The 13376-nt window shown below is 41.5% G+C and overlaps 1 protein-coding gene across 3 annotated transcripts in view; it reads left to right on the forward strand.

Moving 5' to 3' along the window:
• The first annotated feature begins 565 nt into the window (after positions 1-565).
• LOC128666985 (uncharacterized) overlaps positions 566-13376 on the forward strand; it is a 59542-nt gene continuing 46731 nt past the window's right edge. The window contains exon 1 of one of the 3 annotated variants that reach the window (XM_053721833.1): positions 566-850. The gene's annotated coding sequence lies outside the window, so the exon portion shown is untranslated. The remainder of the gene's footprint in view (positions 851-13376) is intronic. The other 2 variants (XM_053721831.1, XM_053721832.1) reach the window with 2 other exon arrangements.

A 13376-nucleotide genomic window follows, 5' to 3' on the forward strand; every position in this document is an offset into this window, starting at 1 on the left:
GATGATAGATAGATAGATAATCAATAGATAATAGATGATTGATACATAGATGATAGTGGGGCTAAGGGAAATTCTGGAAAGAGTGACATATGGCTGTCTCAGAGGGACAGAGTTCAGAATCAGGGGCTTTCCCTTTCAAATAAGGACATTTGGAAGGTCTGTAGATAAGTAGACAGATTGATTGACTTCCTGTCTGGTATTGACATTTCTGGCCACCTGCTTACAATGTACATTTTATTTTCAGGCTATGGGGTTATGGTCTGAATCTGTAATCTACATTTCTTCAACTGGCACCAGGCATTTCCCATCACATAGTATCATACTCACACATAATGTATATACATGTGCTGCCCTGTCTAATGCATGCACAGGCAATAAGGCACAGAGTCAGTTCCCTAGGGACATGTGTGTGCATGCATCAGACAGGGTAGCAAGCATCTGTATGGCATCTGGCTGTAGGTATACGTCATTCATTGAGTGAAGAGCACTCCAATGAGCAGAACTACAATTCCCAGGATGCCATGCGCTGTGACGCCTCATGTAGCGGACACTGGGCGCACTGAAGGGGCGGAGTGCTGCATGTGACTATGTTATCCCCGGTTCTAAGTGTATTTGCCGGTCACCGTGGCTAGTTGGGGTAGGGCGGTAGTGTCTACGTGAAGGGCGCTAATGGAACGGCTCACGGTGATGTGTCCGTGCAATGTGTACCTGTCATCCTGAGAGTGGTCACTTTAAGAATGGCGGACCCGGCATTGTGTGCTCCCCTCGGCCTCCTGACCTTACTGACACCGTAAGCTGGGCAATAACGGTACATTATGCGGAGCTGCAGGGGAGACTGACTGCTTACAATGTGTGTATAGTTGTATATTGTCTGTGGGGGAAGGGGCTATGTGAGTAGTATGGGAGTAGAGGAGGGTTTGTATATATGTAAATGGGGAAGGTTGTGTGTGTATAGCTTTAATTAGTGTGGGGGAGGGGTCTGTAAAGTTTTAGGTAGTGTATGGGGAGGGGCCTTTATAGCTGTAGGTAGTGTGTATAGGGGAGGGGGTCTGTATAGCTGTAGGTAGTGTGTAAAGGGGAGGGGTCTGTATAGCTGTAGGTAGTGTGTAAAGGGGAGGGGTCTGTATAGCTGTAGGTAGTGTGTATAGGGGAGGGGTCTGTATAGCTGTAGGTAGTGTGTATAGGGGAGGGGTCTGTATAGCTGTAGGTAGTGTGTATAGGGGAGGGGTCTGTATAGCTGTAGGTAGTGTGTATAGGGGAGGGGTCTGTATAGCTGTAGGTAGTGTGTATAGGGGAGGGGTCTGTATAGCTGTAGGTAGTGTGTATAGGGGAGGGGTCTGTATAGCTGCAGGTCGTGTGTATAGAGGAGGGGTCTGTATAGCTGCAGGTCGTGTGTATAGAGGAGGGGTCTGTATAGCTGCAGGTCGTGTGTATAGGGGAGGGGTCTGTATAGCTGTATGTAGTGTGTATAGGGGAGGGGTCTGTATAGTTGTAGGTAGTGTCTATGAGGGGGGTGGGTCTGTATAGCTGTAGGTAGTGTGTATGAGGGGAGGGTTATGTATAGCTGTAGATAGTGTGTATTAGGGGAGGGGTCTGTATAGCTGTAGGTAGTATATATGAGGAGGAGGGGTCTGTATAGCTGTAGCTAGTGTGTATGAGGGAGGGGTCTGTATAGCTGTAGCTAGTGTGTATGAGGGAGGGGGTCTGTATAGCTGTATGTACTGTGTATGAGGAGTGGGGGTCTGTATTAAAGCTGCACGATTAATCGCATATGCGATTTAAAAACAGCGAGACTACGTGATTTATAACTCCGCCCACTATGATGTCACCTATGACCTACAGGAGGGCTCCGTGGTGGCCACATGCGGTTAAGGGGGGTGGCAGTGACTTACCAGTGCTGTACTAGCACATGGTGACTGACTGAGCTCAGGCTGAGGGGAGTGGCAGCCGTGTCGGATCTAGCTGGAGAGATAGCCGGCCATGCAGTGCTGAATGGACTAGCAGCGTTTTCTTGTCCGGTGCAGCAGCAAGGACAGCGGCTCCCACCCACCATGAATAGAAATCTGGCCAGCGTGCAGAACGTGCATCCTGCTGGCCAGCTTTCTATTCATGGTGGGAGGGAGCTGCTGTGCTTGCTGCTGCACTGGACAAGAAAACACTGCTTGGGGGGCCGGTGAGTGACTGTGGTAGTGTTGTGTAGTGGGACTCACTTGGCATAGGTCACCATTGCAAGATAAAGAGCTTGTCTCCTCTGCATTAGAATCATACTGCAAACTATAAAGCTCAGCTGGCTTACTTTACACTTTTATTGTTTGCTATAGAGACATTACTGCAGAGTATAGAGCTTACTCGCATTTTATATAACTGATTAGTACTGTTGCTGATTTGTGGGTGCAGTGCTAGGTCTCTCTAATCATTTTACCCCACATATTCTCTATGCAATGCAGTGCCCTTTTTGTTTGTCCATTCTCTTATACAGGGAGTGCAGAATTATTAGGCAAATGAGTATTTTGACCACATCATCCTCTTTATGCATGTTGTCTTACTCCAAGCTGTATAGGCTCGAAAGCCTACTACCAATTAAGCATATTAGGTGATGTGCATCTCTGTAATGAGAAGGGGTGTGGTCTAATGACATCAACACCCTATATCAGGTGTGCATAATTATTAGGCAACTTCCTTTCCTTTGGGAAAATGGGTCAAAAGAAGGACTTGACAGGCTCAGAAAAGTAAAAAATAGTGAGATATCTTGCAGAGGGATGCAGCACTCTTAAAATTGCAAAGCTTCTGAAGCGTGATTATCGAACAATCAAGCGATTCATTCAAAATAGTCAACAGGGTCGCAAGAAGCGTGTGGAAAAACCAAGGCGCAAAATAACTGCCCATGAACTGAGAAAAGTCAAGCGTGCAGCTGCCAAGATGCCACTTGCCACCAGTTTGGCCATATTTCAGAGCTGCAACATCACTGGAGTGCCCAAAAGCACAAGGTGTGCAATACTCAGAGACATGGCCAAGGTAAGAAAGGCTGAAAGACGACCACCACTGAACAAGACACACAAGCTGAAATGTCAAGACTGGGCCAAGAAATATCTCAAGACTGATTTTTCTAAGGTTTTATGGACTGATGAAATGAGAGTGAGTCTTGATGGGCCAGATGGATGGGCCCGTGGCTGGATTGGTAAAGGGCAGAGAGCTCCAGTCTGACTCAGACGCCAGCAAGGTGGAGGTGGAGTACTGGTTTGGGCTGGTATCATCAAAGATGAGCTTGTGGGGCCTTTTTGGGTTGAGGATGGAGTCAAGCTCAACTCCCAGTCCTACTGCCAGTTTCTGGAAGACACCTTCTTCAAGCAGTGGTACAGGAAGAAGTCTGCATCCTTCAAGAAAAACATGATTTTCATGCAGGACAATGCTCCATCACACGCGTCCAAGTACTCCACAGCGTGGCTGGCAAGAAAGGGTATAAAAGAAGAAAATCTAATGACATGGCCTCCTTGTTCACCTGATCTGAACCCCATTGAGAACCTGTGGTCCATCATCAAATGTGAGATTTACAAGGAGGGAAAACAGTACACCTCTCTGAACAGTGCCTGGGAGGCTGTGGTTGCTGCTGCACGCAATGTTGATGTGAACAGATCAAAACACTGACAGAATCCATGGATGGCAGGCTTTTGAGTGTCCTTGCAAAGAAAGGTGGCTATATTGGTCACTGATTTGTTTTTGTTTTGTTTTTGAATGTCAGAAATGTATATTTGTGAATGTTGAGATGTTATATTGGTTTCACTGGTAAAAATAAATAATTGAAATGGGTATATATTTGTTTTTTGTTAAGTTGCCTAATAATTATGCACAGTAATAGTCACCTGCACACACAGATATCCCCCTAAAATAGCTATAACTAAAAACAAACTAAAAACTACTTCCAAAACTATTCAGCTTTGATATTAATGAGTTTTTTGGGTTCATTGAGAACATGGTTGTTGTTCAATAATAAAATGAATCCTCAAAAATACAACTTGCCTAATAATTCTGCACTCCCTGTATGATATACTGCACTGCACAAAATAGAATATGGAAATTGGATATAGAGGCGCTGGTCTTTGGTCCTTCTGTGTGTTGTTGTGCACACTGAGGAAAGAAACTTAACTTGTGATTCGCAGGAGTTAACAACAAATAATGTGCAGTATACTTACTCCGAAAATTTCAGAGTTCAGCTTCTTCATATGGATCTATAGCCTGATTTTCCCATATTATGCTTTAGTATCTGCAGAAAATGGAAATTTCACTGCAGGTGATTGTATCTCACAAATTATATAAAGTGCAATATACTCACTCCGAATAATTCGGAATCCGGCTCCTCAGATGTGGTTTATAGCTTGAAAATACTTCCAAAAAGGCAGCAAAAAATACTTGTTGTATTAAACAAATATTTATTAAAACATATTAAAAAGCTCTTCTTTTGGCTCTACGCGTTTCGACGACTAAAATCGTCTATCTGTTTGTTTTACTGCTCTTGATAAAGACGATTTTAGTTGTTGAAACGCGTAGAGTAAGTTTTCGGAGTAAGTATACTGCACATTATTTGTTGTTAACTCCTGCGAATCACAAGTTAAGTTTCTTTCCTCAGTGTGCACAACAACACACAGAAGGACCAAAGACCAGCGCCTCTATATTCCATTTCCATTATTCTACTCACAGTCCTTTGGGAGAGACTGTTAGAAGGCTGCGGTCATCTAAGAGGGGAGTATTGTGCTCTATTCTAGTCATTCTATACATTTTGTTGTTAACATCTAGCATATCTGTATAGTATTCGAATTTATCTTACAAAATAGAATATTACTGCATGCTATGGAGCATGATTACTTGCAATATTTCTACAGGCACAGAGATTGCTCACTCTGGAACTAAGAATATTACTGTATTTTATGAAGCTTGCTTATTAATTAATAGAACATTAGTGCTGCAAGTTAAATGCATACTCAAAGTGTAATAAAATAATACTGTAGGTTATGAATATATATATTGTGGTTTGAATTTTTATTCTCCCAGGGTGTATTGGACATTGAGAAACATGTACATTAAGATTCTGTAGTCTTAAATACATTTTTTATTGAAAAATTAAGATGAAACTCACAATTAAATTGCAATGATTTTTTTTTTTTTGCCCATATCGCTCAGCCCTAGTCTGTATAGCTGTATGTAGTGTTTTTAAGGTGAGGGGTCTGTATAGCTGTATGTAGTGTTTTTAAGGTGAGGGGTCTGTATAGCTGTAGGTACTGTGTATGAGGGGAGGGGTCTTTATAGCTGTCGGTGCTGTGTATGAGGGGAGGGGTCTTTATAGCTGTCGGTGCTGTGTATGAGGAGAGTGGTCTGTATAGCTGTAGGTAATGTGTATGAGGAGACGGGTCTGTATAGCTGTAGGTAATGTGTATGAGGGGAGGGGTCTTTATAGCGGTCGGTGCTGTGTATGAGGGGAGGGGTCTGTATAGCTGTAGGTAATGTGTATGAGGGGAGGGGTCTGTATAGCTGTAGGTAATGTGTATGAGGGGAGGGGTCCGTATAGCTGTAGGTAATGTGTATGAGGGGAGGGGTCTGTATAGCTGTAGGTATTGTGTATGAGGGGAGGGGTCTGTATAGCTGTAGGTATTGTGTATGAGGATAGGGGTCTGTATAGCTGTAGGTAATGTGTATGAGGGGAGGGGTCTGTATAGCTGTAGGTATTGTGTATGAGGGGAGGGGTCTGTATAGCTGTAGGTATTGTGTATGAGGGGAGGGGTCTGTATAGCTGTAGGTAATGTGTATGAGGAGACAGGTCTGTATAGCTGTAGGTAATATGTATGAGGGGAGGGGTCCGTATAGCTGTAGGTAATGTGTATGAGGGGAGGGGTCTGTATAGCTGTAGGTATTGTGTATGAGGATAGGGGTCTGTATAGCTGTAGGTAATGTGTATGAGGATAGGGGTCTGTATAGCTGTAGGTAATGTGTATGAGGAGACGGGTCTGTATAGCTGTAGGTAATATGTATGAGGGGAAGACCTGTATAGCTGTAGGTAATGTGTATGAGGAGACGGGTCTGTATAGCTGTAGGTAATGTGTATGAGGAGACAGGTCTGTATAGCTGTAGGTAATATGTATGAGGGGAGGGGTCCGTATAGCTGTAGGTAATGTGTATGAGGGGAGGGGTCTGTATAGCTGTAGGTATTGTGTATGAGGAGAGGGGTCTGTATAGCTGTAGGTAATGTGTATGAGGAGAGGGGTCTGTATAGCTGTAGGTAATGTGTATGAGGAGAGGGGTCTGTATAGCTGTAGGTAAAGTGTATGAGGAGACGGGTCTGTATAGCTGTAGGTAATGTGCATGAGGAGACGGGTCTGTATAGCTGCAGCCTGTAGGTAAAGTGTATGAGGAGAGGGGTCTGTATAGCTGTAGGTAATGTGTATGAGGAGAGGGGTCTGTATAGCTGTAGGTAAAGTGTATGAGGAGACTGGTCTGTATAGCTGTAGGTAATGTGTATGAGGAGACGGGTCTGTATAGCTGCAGCCTGTAGGTAAAGTGTATGAGGAGAGGGGTCTGTATAGCTGTAGGTAATGTGTATGAGGAGAGGGGTCTGTATAGCTGTAGGTAAAGTGTATGAGGAGACTGGTCTGTATAGCTGTAGGTAATGTGTATGAGGAGACGGGTCTGTATATAGCTGTAGGTAATATGTATGAGGGGAAGACCTGTATAGCTGTAGGTAATGTGTATGAGGAGAGGGGTCTGTATAGCTGTAGGTAATGTGTATGAGGAGAGGGGTCTGTATAGCTGTAGGTAATGTGTATGAGGAGAGGAGTCTGTATAGCTGTAGGTAATGCGTATGAGGAGACGGGTCTGTATAGCTATAGGTAATGTGTATGAGGAGACGGGTCTGTATAGCTGTAGGTAATGTGTATGAGGAGACGGGTCTGTATAGCTGTAGGTAATGTGTATGAGGAGACGGGTCTGTATAGCTGTAGGTAATGTGTATGAGGAGACGGGTCTGTATAGCTGTAGGTAATGTGTATGAGGAGACGGGTCTGTATAGCTGTAGGTAATGTGTATGAGGAGACGGGTCTGTATAGCTGTAGGTAATGTGTACGAGGAGACGGGTCTGTATAGCTGTAGGTAGTGTGTACGAGGAGAGGGGTGTGTATAGCTGTAGGTAATGTGTATGAGGAGACGGGTCTGTATAGCTGTAGGTAATGTGTATGAGGAGACAGGTCTGTATAGCTGTAGGTAATGTGTATGAGGAGAGGGGTCTGTATGCTGTAGGTAGTGTGTACGAGGAGAGAGGGGTCTGTATAGCTGTAGGTAGTATGTATGAGGAGACGGGTCTGTATAGCTGTAGGTAATGTGTATGAGGAGACGGGTCTGTATAGCTGTAGGTAATGTGTATGAGGAGACGGGTCTGTATAGCTGTAGGTAATGTGTATGAGGAGAGGGGTCTGTATATAGCTGTAGGTAATGTGTATGAGGAGACGGGTCTGTATAGCTGTAGGTAGTGTGTATGAGGAGACGGGTCTGTATATAGCTGTAGATAATGTGTATGAGGAGAGGGGTCTGTATATAGCTGTAGATAATGTGTATGAGGAGAGGAGTCTGTATATAGCTGTAGATAATGTGTATGAGGAGACGGGTCTGTATAGCTGTAGGTAATGTGTATGAGGAGACGGGTCTGTATATAGCTGTAGGTAATGTGTATGAGGAGACGGGTCTGTATAGCTGTAGGTAGTGTGTATGAGGAGACGGGTCTGTATATAGCTGTAGATAATGTGTATGAGGAGAGGGGTCTGTATATAGCTGTAGATAATGTGTATGAGGAGAGGAGTCTGTATATAGCTGTAGATAATGTGTATGAGGAGACGGGTCTGTATAGCTGTAGGTAATGTGTATGAGGAGACGAGTCTGTATAGCTGTAGGTAATGTGTATGAGGAGACGGGTCTGTATAGCTGTAGGTAATGTGTATGAGGAGACGGGTCTGTATAGCTGTAGGTAATGTGTATGAGGATTAGAGTTAATACAAAGATTCTACACTCAGACTCTTAGCTAATCCCAAATGGTGATGTAACCTCAAAAAGACTATCACCTGAGTTTAAAAAAGGAGAAAGAATGATTGGGATAGCGCTGTGCAGCTGCGAGTCTTATAGAGTAAAAATAGATAAATGTTAGTTTGAATCTATTTATATCCGCATATAAGGGTGTCCCTATTTAGGTTGTCCAACTTTACGATTTTTATTTTGGTATCTAAAGATCTCCAGTTAGTTTGGATTATATAAGCTGGATGATAGAGTATTTACTATATTTCTAGAAGTGGTCTTGTGTCCTATGTTTTTATATGTATATTTACAAATATTATCATAAAAAATGATGCATAATTATAAAAAAAGGTTGATTATGAAGAAAGAGGAGCAAGTGCTTTAAGATATATGTATTTTATTCCTATACAAATAGGGTACTTATCATAAAATAGTAAACAATAAAATCTAGCACATAGATGCCGGCATCTAGATTTAAAAAACAGTTTCAGTTTGAAATTTGTACTTCTTTTATTCTATCAGTATTACTGCTAGTTTGGGACTATACCCGTGGTTTTAAGAAAGCAGCTCTGATTGGCAACACTTGATAAACAACAATAGGTTTCTATTCCTTGACACACATGTATCGTATATTGTGTGGTTACAATTACAATTTTTCAGTGCAGATCTAGTTGTACAATATATTAGCTAGGTTAAATGTGAATACCACGTATTTCTGCTTAGACAGCGTTATTCCAGGTCTATGGTGGTTATTTACTGCAGTAAATGGTAGATAGTGAATTTATCTGTCATATATACGTGTATACGTGTATAAGCAGATTGTCTCTTGTTATAAAAACCTTTTTATATTGTCCATATTCTGGATCTCCTCCGTTAAAGTTGTGACCGGCCGGTCCTTTGGTGAAGTAGTTCCGTATGTTTTCCCTTGTTTTCTGTCTTTGGGTTTAAGATCCTGGTTCTTCCGGTGTTTCTTGATCCAATTGTGGATTTTTCTCCTTGTGTCTGTGTAGCCCTTAAGCTAGGTGATTGAGGCTGGAACGGTTACTGGATCCTTGGATAGGAATTGCACATATGGAGTCTGTCCCTGGAAAGTGGGATATGGCTCGATGTACATAGTGCAGTTTGGAGGGTCCAGCAGTTCTACATGTCTCTGTAAAGTCGTATCACTAGCTGTCCTTTGGCTTCTGGGTTTGCTACTTGTTCCAGTAAGTATTATAGTAACAACCAACTCTGAACATTTCTCTGTAAAGCTAGTGATACGACTTTACAGAGACATGTAGAACTGCTGGACCCTCCAAACTGCACTATGTACATCGAGCCATATCCCACTTTCCAGGGACAGACTCCATATGTGCAATTCCTATCCAAGGATCCAGTAACCGTTCCAGCCTCAATCACCTAGCTTAAGGGCTACACAGACACAAGGAGAAAAATCCACAATTGGATCAAGAAACACCGGAAGAACCAGGATCTTAAACCCAAAGACAGAAAACAAGGGAAAACATACGGAACTACTTCACCAAAGGACCGGCCGGTCACAACTTTAACGGAGGAGATCCAGAATATGGACAATATAAAAAGGTTTTTATAACAAGAGACAATCTGCTTATACACGTATACACGTATATATGACAGATAAATTCACTATCTACCATTTACTGCAGTAAATAACCACCATAGACCTGGAATAACGCTGTCTAAGCAGAAATACGTGGTATTCACATTTAACCTAGCTAATATATTGTACAACTAGATCTGCACTGAAAAATTGTAATTGTAACCACACAATATACGATACATGTGTGTCAAGGAATAGAAACCTATTGTTGTTTATCAAGTGTTGCCAATCAGAGCTGCTTTCTTAAAACCACGGGTATAGTCCCAAACTAGCAGTAATACTGATAGAATAAAAGAAGTACAAATTTCAAACTGAAACTGTTTTTTAAATCTAGATGCCGGCATCTATGTGCTAGATTTTATTGTTTACTATTTTATGATAAGTACCCTATTTGTATAGGAATAAAATACATATATCTTAAAGCACTTGCTCCTCTTTCTTCATAAGCAACCTTTTTTTATAATTATGCATCATTTTTTATGATAATATTTGTAAATATACATATAAAAACATAGGACACAAGACCACTTCTAGAAATATAGTAAATACTCTATCATCCAGCTTATATAATCCAAACTAACTGGAGATCTTTAGATACCAAAATAAAAATCGTAAAGTTGGACAACCTAAATAGGGACACCCTTATATGCGGATATAAATAGATTCAAACTAACATTTATCTATTTTTACTCTATAAGACTCGCAGCTGCACAGCGCTATCCCAATCATTCTTTCTCCTTTTTTAATGTGTATGAGGAGACGGGTCTGTATAGCTGTAGGTAATATGTATGAGGAGACGGGTCTGTATAGCTGTAGGTAATGTGTATGAGGAGACGGGTCTGTATAGCTGTAGGTAGTGTGTACCAGTGTTAATTTCGTCGACTAAAACTAGACTAAAATGACTATAAAACTAAAGAAATTCTGATGACTAAAATACGACTAAAATTACATTTTAGTCAAAAGACTATGACTAAAACTAAGTCAAAATGACATTTTAGTCAAAAGACTATGACTAAAACTAAATCAAAATGACATTTTAGTCAAAAGACTATGACTAAAACTAAATCAAAATTTGCTGACAAAAACATTTTATGCAAGCTGTTATAATCAATCCATATCTAATTACTGCTCTTTTGTAAAATTTACGAAACTTAATTTTATTACATTTTAAGATAAATAAAGACATGTTATATACCACAACAGTTAAATCGGTATTGCACGTTCAAACCTTAATACCATAAATAAAAACAGGTTAATAAACCTTTACTCCAGGAGTATATAATGAGTTTGGAAGTTCTAGAGCAGTGCTAATATCGTTGCCGAAACTTTTTCGAATCTGTGAACAATCAATTGATTCTTCCTATAGAAATAAGCATAACCCACAAGTATGGGTTTAAGTTTTGCTGTGCCTGTGCTATCTGCAGAAACATTTTGTTGTTTTGAGTTACTTGATACCTGTTTTAATTATTAACAGAGAACTGTTAAAGGTTTTATCTTGGGTAATATGTTCAATTTAGCCAATACAGTTTACAGGTTTTTTTTTAATATATTTTAAAGTTGCACTTCTGTTTGTTTATGAAACTTGGTTTTATTTAATTTTAAGTTTAACCCCTTAACGACACGAGTCGTACAGGGTACTTCGCACACAACCTGGTCTTTAAAGACCAGCGACGTACCCTGTACGACTTTGGGGATTAAAGCGGCTGGAAGCGATCCTGATCGCTTCCAGCCGCTTTACGGTTATTGCAGTGATGCCTCGATATCGAGGCATCCTGCAATAACCTTTTTCCCCCATCCGATGCAGAGAGAGCCACTCTGTGGCCCTCTCTGCACCGGCATCGATGGCCGCAATCGTTGGTGGGTGGGAGCTGACCGTGGGAGGCGGGTGGGCGGCCATCGATGAAAAACTGAAGAGAGAGGGGGCGGGATCGGGGGCGGGATAGTCGGGAGGGCGCGCGTGCACAGGGGGGGGGCGGGCGGGCGCGTGCACGGGGAGGGAGCGGGTGGGAACCACTACACTACAGCAAATACATGCTATATGAGTGGCAGTAAGGGGGGATAAAATCCTAAGGGATCTGGGAGCGGGTGGGTAATTGGTCTGTGGGGGGGGGGGGGGGGGGGGGGGGAAGCTACACTACAGAAAAAATAAAAAAAAATTAAAAAAAAACACATTTGTATTTGAAAACAGGGTACTGGCAGACAGCTGCCAGTAACCAAGATGGCTCCCAGTAAGGTAGAGGTGAAGGGTTAGAGAGCTGTTTGGGGGGGATCAGGGAGGTTGGGGGCTAAGGGGGGGTCCTACACAGCTGCATATGTAAATATGCAATACAATTTTTTAATTTTTTTTTTAAATATACCTTTTATTTTAGTACTGGCAGACTTTCTGCCAGTACTTAAGATGGCGGGGACAATTGTGGGGTGGGGGAGGGAAGGGAGCTGTTTGGGAGGGATCAGGGAGTCTGTGTCAGGTGGGAGGCTGATCTCTACACTAAAGCTAAAATTAACCCTGCAAGCTCCCTACAAGCTCCCTAATTAACCCCTTAACTGCTAGCCATAATACACATGTGATGCGCAGCAGCATTTAGCGGCCTTATTATTACCAAAAAGCAACACCAAAGCCATATATGTCTGCTATTTCTGAACAAAGGGGATCCCAGAGAAGCATTTACAATCATTTATGCCATACTTTGAAAAGTTGTTTGTAAATAATTTCAGTGAGAAACCTAAAATTGTGAAAAATTTTACGTTTTTTTTTTTATTTGATCGCATTTAGCGGTGAAATGGTAGCATGAAATATACCAAGATGGGCCTAGATCAATACTTGTGGTTGTCTACTACACTAAAGCTAAAATTAACCCTAGACGCTCCCTACATGCTCCCTAATTAACCCCTTCACTGCTGGGCATAATACACGTGTGATGCGCAGTGGCATTTAGCGGCCTTCTAATTACCAAAAAGCAACGCCAAAGTCATATATGTCTGCTATTTCTGAACAAAGGGGATCCCAGAGAAGCATTTACAACCATTTATGCCATAATTGCACAAGTTGTTTGTAAATAATTTCAGTGAGAAACCTAAAGTTTGGGAAAATATTTGGGAAAAAGTGAACAATTTTTTTTATTTGATTGCATTTGGTGGTGAAATGGTGGCATGAAATATACCAAAATGGGCCTAGATCAATACTTTGGGATGTCTTCTAAAAAAAAATATATACATGTCAAGGGTTAATCAGGGATTCCTGAAAGATATCAGTGTTCCAATGTAACTAGCGCTAATTTTGAAAAAAAGTGGTTTGGAAATAGCAAAGTGCTACTTGTATTTATGGCCCTATAAGTTGCAAAAAAAGCAAAGAACATGTAAACATTGGGTATTTCTAAACTCAGGACAAAATTTAGAAACTATTTAGCATGGGTGTTTTTTGGTGATTGTAGATGTGTAACAGATTGTGGGGGTCAAAGTTAGAAAAAGTGTGTTTTTTTTCCATTTTTTCCTAATATTTTATCATTTTTTTAAAGTAAATGATAAGATATGATGAAAAAAATGGTATCTTTAGAAAGTCCATTTAATGGCGAGAAAAACGGTATATAATATGTATGGGTACAGTAAATGAGTAAGAGGAAAATTACAGCTAAACACAAACACCGCAGAAATTTAAAAATAGCCCTGGTCCTTCAGGGAAAGAAATTGAAAAATGGCCTTGGTCCTTAAGGGG

This window comes from Bombina bombina, chromosome 7 (genome assembly GCF_027579735.1).
Source record: "Bombina bombina isolate aBomBom1 chromosome 7, aBomBom1.pri, whole genome shotgun sequence".
NCBI lineage: Eukaryota > Metazoa > Chordata > Amphibia > Anura > Bombinatoridae > Bombina > Bombina bombina.